Raw genomic sequence first — 7183 nt, forward strand, 5'->3', positions numbered from 1 at the left:
ATCGTAAGGCTGTCGTAGACGAGACAATAGTCACAATACGTCTGAAAGAAGTCCGTCGACATCTACTGGAAATCCAAAAAAGTTGTGTCCAAACATAGTCGACGCGACAGCCGTCGATCGACGAAGCGAATCTATGTTATTGAGGTAGTGTGGACGGTTTCAGGCGACATTGATCGACGGCCGACGAACATGTATGGACACACCTTTAGATAAAAATTATATCCCGCCCAGCACTCTGAAGGTGTAGGGACAAACAGCCCCAAAAGTAGGGTTAAGCTTATACAGATTTACGAATACCCGGATACTCAGAGTAACCACTCATGGTAAGGTTATTCTCTGACAAACGAGTGGATGCAAGGGAAATTTCAGGCTGGTATCCTCCTTGTTTAAAGTCTCCCAGCAAGTCTTGCATAAAGCATGCTGCGCCTAATAAAAACCCTCCGTGTACACCTATCTTGAAGAGCAACTTAAGGTAGAAACATACTACCACCAAGTCACGTCACGTGAGCTCATGGGGAGTCAGAAAGGTGTACCTAGTTCAAAGTTTTCCCATAATATTATAGGTATCTCGTCCAGGACAGTCACACTACTAGTCATAGTCAAGTGAGCTCACATGAGGGTAGTGTGGCTATCATGAACGAAATTATCTACAATATTATGGGAAAACTTTGAACATCTTTCTGACTTTCCATGAGCTCACGTGACGTGATGGTAGTGTGTTTCTGCCTTTATCTTCTCTTCGTTTTCCAAGCTCTAATAACTATTTGTTCCTTCTCATTGATTGGCACCTGCATAAATAACCACCTGACAGCCCAGGAAACTTTCAGCACAGATAAGAACGCCAGGTTGTGCCACCTCCGGTGGAGCAATAATTTTCAGACCCCGTTTTGTCAAATATGACAAGGAGACACAATTTGTGCAGAAAGATAGCACCGCGATACCCTCTCGTCTGCCTTCGCGAAAATAGGAGATACTCTTCACTTCTTCAAACACCGAAAACATTACTTTCCTAGGATAAGAAAAGTAAAAGGCCAACCTAGTGAGCTTGGAGGATAGCCCGCCTACCTTGTAAAGCTGTGTCCACACATAGTCAACGCCGTCGATCGACGTTGACTGAAACCGTACACTGCCTCGACAACATAGATTCACCTCTTTCGACCATCGAACGACGGTGGATCGACGGCATCGACTATGTGTGGACACTCTTTAAGCGCTAGGTCACGAGACTGATTTCCGCCCGGGCCAAACTTTATCCTGACCAGACATGGTTCGTTCCCGGAATAGAGCTGTCTTTCCCCTATCCTGCCCTCTTGCTCTCTTCGAATTCAGGCTGATAAAATCTCCGTTTTTACAGTTTTCTCTATCAAACCTCAACAAGTCAACGGGTTTAATCTCGCACCGATTTCTCGGGTGACAATGAGATACAGTTCTCTGTAGCAAACCTCACCAAGTCCTCTGAGATGACGATAAATTCCTGTAGCAGATCTGAAGAAGTGTGTCATCTCCAATCATATACCCAACATAAACTTGAGGATTTTATAGAGTGGAAAATTGCAAAACTTGTTGTGTGTGTCGCGCGTGTTATCGGCGCAAAATTTCTCCGAAACTTTTCCCTCACACAAGGTGTGAGGTGTGACGTCACACGTCACGTGAGTGGGCGTGACAATTTGCCACCAAGTCATTTCTGTTTCCCGCGCAAATCGCCGCGTGAGAGAAAGGGAAACTTGTGGAGTCAACACATTAGGGCAGAGTTTCCCAATCTGTGGTACGCGTACCACTAGTGATACGCGGAAGCATTCTTGCTGGTACACGAAGAAATCTGAGTAATGGCTTGAAAGTTGGAAGTACTCATCATCATGTTGCTCAATCAGTAGATTGGTTGGTAGCTCTCCATGATGTTCTGTCTGAAGTTTTGCTCTTCATCTCCGCGTATGAAACTTACATCAGAGTGGTTCGACAGACGTCAGGTACTGCAGACACACGACAGGGAGGTCTGCAGTATCATGTTGCTTACCTTTATCTTTACCATACAGTAGGTTTAAAGTATCGTGTTGATATGTACTGAGATTTGGAAAAAGCGTCCAAACATTGACCAACATACGCAGGGTCGACATGATATGCGTCGAAAGGTCCTGAAATACTGATAGGTATTGTTAATTTTTTGTGATTTTAATGAAGACACCGCCGCTAACCAAATGAACCACCCTACGAGAATAAACCTCAGTGTCCCCGATGACTTAAAACCTCTTATTGCTTCAATAACCAAAAATGAATTGAAAATACTATGGGACGAAACCGACCCTAACAACAAACTCAAAAAAATCAAACTAGAAAAGGAGGAAAGCCAGCCGCTCCAAGAACGAACCATACCTCTATTGAATTTTGGTCTAAGGAATTAAAACCACGACCTATCACTTACTAGAATTCAGATCGTTCGGTTAAAAGTGATTCTTGGAAGGTCGCTACCACCTCTAACTAGGTTGGCAAATTTGATTCTTAATGAAAAATCTTGGCCTTCTTGGCGTGCCACTCCAAACAGACCAAGTTTGTTTCGTTTCCCGAGTTCCCTCTCTCCAACACAAAGACACCTGAGGAACCTAACCTACAAATTTGCCACCAAGTCATTTCTGTTTCCCGCGCAAATCGCCGCGTGAGAGAAAGGGAAACTTGTGGAGTCAACACATTAGGACAGAGCTTCCCAATCTGTGGTACGCGTACCACTAGTGATACGCGGAAGCATTCTTGCTGGTACACGAAGAAATCTGAGTAATGGCTTGAAAGTTGGAAGTACCCATCATCATATTGCTCAATCAGTAGATTGGTTGATAGCTCTCCATGATGTTCTGTCTGAAGTTTTGCTCTTCATCCCCACGTATGACTTGCATCCAGAGTGAATAAAAAGTGCTGAGAGCAGCGTGTCCGAACAGATTCTCCGAGTTTTCTTTTTCGTCCCAGCTTTACCTCCCAAACCACAAACAAACTCACATCACAAGACCTTGTTTAGACTGCGGGAGTAAAGGGACTATTCAGTCTCATTCTGGCAGTATAAACAAGGTATATTATATTCTATCATATGATGTATAGTGGTACGCCGAAAGACTCAAATGTTTGGGAACCCCTGCATTAAGGTATCAAGTGTGTTGTTAGTCCTTAGTCAAGATTTGATACCTTGTTTCATTATGGTCACGTGACATACATATGATTCTCGAGACAGGCCGAGTTAGTTTCCTACATATTAGCAAGAGAGAGAGAGAGAGAGACGTGAGTCTGTTGTCGACGGAAATCTTGTGGCGTAGACAGAAATCGCGTCATTCGCGTCACTGTTTGAGCTAAACACGAAGATTGAGATCTCTTTAATCTCTATTCTATCTAGATCAGGTGTCAGGTACCATGGCGTAGTGGTCACTGCGCTCGCCTTGCACGCGGGAGACCCGGGTTCAATTCTCGGCGGGGTCAACGAATTTGTATCATGCAAATGGTTGATTCCGGGACTGGCTGGTGCGGGGCGCTCGTGTTGTAGACGTGTTTCGGGCAATATCGATTGACCCTATTGTATACGGTCCTTGAAAATTGGGGACCTCAAATGTCACTAGCTTCTTTAACCCTCACCGTTTTCGTTCAACGGACCCCACAAAAAGTTTCCGAGGTCGTCTTGATCAATCTATAGGAGGAGTATACGTCAATAAATCTACAGCTAGCATCAGAGACCATGAAAACACACACACTCTGGGTGATCTAGGTTCCCTGACCCGTAGCGAGACCTTGGCCGGAGGTCTTTTGAATTTATGACATTTTTTTTTTTTTTTCGCTCTCAACTCCGGCCGAACCCACCCCAAATGAATTCGGCAATTCGTGAAAGAGAGAGAGAGAGAGAGATTGCAAGGAGGAGGAGTCCCGAATTGCGAAAAAAGAAGTTGAAACTTATTTTTGTGATTTTAATGAAGAGGTTGGATAGAAGGAACGGAGGTCTTATGGTCCCGAGATCAAAGAGAAAAGGAGGAAAGCCAGCCGCTCCAAGAACGAACCATACTTCTATTGAATTTTGGTCTAAGGAATTAAAACCACGACCTATCACTTACTAGAATTCAGATCGTTCGGTTAAAAGTGATTCTTGAAAGGTAGCGCACCTCTAACTAGGCTGGCAAATTTGAATTCTTAATAAACAATCTTGGCATTCTTGGCGTGCCACTCCAAACAGACCAAGTTTGTTTCGTTTCCCGAGTTCCCTCTCTCCAACACAAAGACATTCCGTTTGGGGATATCACAGCATTACTAAGTGCCCTCCTTTGCAATCAATTTCCACGTTTCAATAATCTTTTTAAACTGGTAATGCCACCACTGGTCGCTACTTGATTGGAGTAGTTATTCAATTGTCCTCACAACTCAACTTACTCAACCTTGTGAGGTCGTTTAAAATTTTTAAGAGGACATTTATTTACAATATTACAACAGGTATTTGAAAAATCGAAAATGCTTTAAATTGTGTACCTACTTTACTAATCAAAAGGCCGGTCTACTGCCTAGTCTGCCTCTACGAGTCCTCAGGAATCTCAGGATTCGTTAGATGTTAAATCGTCGAAAATGCTCTTTGGCACCCCTCACGAAGAAAACCCACGTGAGCAATAAAAACACGATAAGAGAAAAATATGACTAAAAAATCTAAAAGTACATTATATCAAATCAAATAATCACACCAAAACATTTCAAGGAATTTAAAAATTCCTCACCATTTCACGCTCATTAACAACCACCATTAAGATTAAGGCTCTCTCCCTTATCTCGGAAATGGTGTGACGAAGAGTTCATAAATAATATAAATATGTAGCCAGTTAGTTATTTATTTTGATTATTTACGGAAATGGTGTGACGAAGAGTTCATAAATAATATAAATATGTAGCCAGTTAGTTATTTATTTTGATTATTTAAAGAAATGTGATAGTGTTCGTTCTTGGAACGGCTGGCTTTCTCCTATCCTGTCTTCCTTCTCTCTTCGATTTCGGGACGATAAGACCATAGCAGTTATTACACAAAGCTTTACGTTTGCCTAACTTCATGGGAATTGGTTCATTCGTCTTAAAGCCAATGACCAAAGCCGCCCACTAGGTACAAGTTCTAGCCTTATTACTCCACCCTACCTACTCTACCTTCGAAGTTACTTCACTATTGCTCCACTCAACTTCCTACCCCTTACCTTCCAGCCAACCTGTTGAAGTTGTGAAATTAATCCGGTCTATCCCTTCCCTTTTAGTTCTCGCGTGCTAATCTGGTCCATGAAGTCCCACCTGATAGGGACATACTATATACTACGGGATGGGTATCCTACAACACAGACCATCTCCTGGGAAAAGGGCTTCTCCAAACGCCCTCTGGGGGTCTTCCAGAAAATGGGTTAATGGCCACCATTGCCCATTGCGTCGGCGTCGAGAAAAGCGTTCGTGACACAGTGTCCTCCATTGCGTCGGCGTTGTGAAAAGCGTTCATGACACAGCGCGGGTTAAAACTTTCATACCAGACGCTTATTGTGCTCTTGAATCTGCTGAATCGGTCCTCTCAATTTCTCCATTCTCTTCTTAGTCTTCGGTCTTTCTCTTCTAGGTCGCGGACACACACGGGTCGATTTATTTTTAAAGAGGTTTGATAGTGGGAACTGTAACTGGTAAGGTCTTATCGTCCCGAAACCTTACCCGTTCAGGATAAAATCCTCCCCCGAGTGAGAAACGAACCCGAGACTTGGCGCTACCTTCCAGTCTATAGTCTGGCTACACACGGATCGAACTCAGCAAAAGATCTACCAAAGCTGCATTTTCCCCTCGGAAACTGAAACGACTTCCCTTCTTCAATAAAGCCTAGTTAGCTTGGTTGGTAGCGCGTCTGCTTTGTAAGCGCTAGGCCGCGGGCTCGATTTCCGCCCGGGGCGGATTTCATCCTGAACGGATAATGTTTGTTCTCGGAACGGCTGGATTTCTCCTGTCTTGCCTTCCTTCTATCTTCGAATTTGAGACGATAAGACCTTAAGCAGTTACAGCCAGCTCCCTCTGTCAAACCCCTTAAGAAAATCTGTGAAATTGGGCTCTTTTTCGATGGGACCTTTGAAACTCCCTAAATCATCTTAATGGGCTTTTCACTCGTGAGTTGCAGTTGCATTTCATTTGATGTCTCCTTCAAAATAGTCTCGTTTCAAAATTCGGACCTCAATCTCTGCAATCATTTGGTCTGCATCCCACCTCGCACATTCCTAGCGATCATTTCGTCCAGTTATGTGTGTCTCTTTCTTTCTCTTTCTCTCTCTCTCTCTTTTTCCAGTGTGTGTACTCTTTAGAATGGAGCATTGGACCAGATAGTCTGCAAAATTTGCACCAGAATGGAGGTCACTGAAGGTTATTCGATCCACCCACCATACCCGGGTTCGATTCTCGTGAACCGGACTCCGACGAAGGGCGGCGCGAGACGGGACCACTTTCCGCTTTTTACTTTCCTTATCCTATAGGAAGGAAAGTAATGTAATCGGGTCAAATTTTCGATGGTCAGTTTTTAGTGTCAAAACACGTTTTGAGGTCCCTAGAGCCTAAATCCAAAGTTTCAGCCATTGGTCCGTGTGTGTGTCTGTAAACAAAATCACTCACCAGGGTTAATCTTGATGGAATCTAAGTGCAGTTGGATGGCTACACAAATTGACCAAAATTCAAAGAGAATTTTTTTTTTTAGACCACACTTGTAGTTTGCTGAAGGAATAGGATAGAACTTACTACGATAAACTCACAAGAAATGAGGGTTGAAAATGTTACTAGAAGCTTTGGCAAAACAGCGATATCGACGTTTGGCGGTTTTTTGCCAGCTTTAAGACAGGTTTTCGCCAGTTTTAATGGCGGTTACGCGTCGTTGGTAGAGTTGGTTTGCGACGCAAACACAACAGTGAGGGGAACAGTGTAAAAACTTGGATGGTTATGGTTCGTAAAGTTCAGAGGATCGAATATGGCAAGGGCCTCTATAACAATTTAATGGGCTTTGGGCGTTTTCGCATTTCGGCGGTGGCAAACGTGGCCAGAATTGGTTTTCAAGCACAGGCGTAGGGTAACAGGTAAAACTGTCGATGTATGGTTTAACAGGGTTCAGAATCGGGAATGCGCAAGAGCTCAAAAACCAAATGTCTGTCTGTCTGTGTTCTGCCTGCTGTGTTCGCTG

This window comes from Diaphorina citri, unplaced genomic scaffold (genome assembly GCF_000475195.1).
Source record: "Diaphorina citri unplaced genomic scaffold, Diaci psyllid genome assembly version 1.1 scaffold242, whole genome shotgun sequence".
NCBI classification, from domain to species: domain Eukaryota; kingdom Metazoa; phylum Arthropoda; class Insecta; order Hemiptera; family Psyllidae; genus Diaphorina; species Diaphorina citri.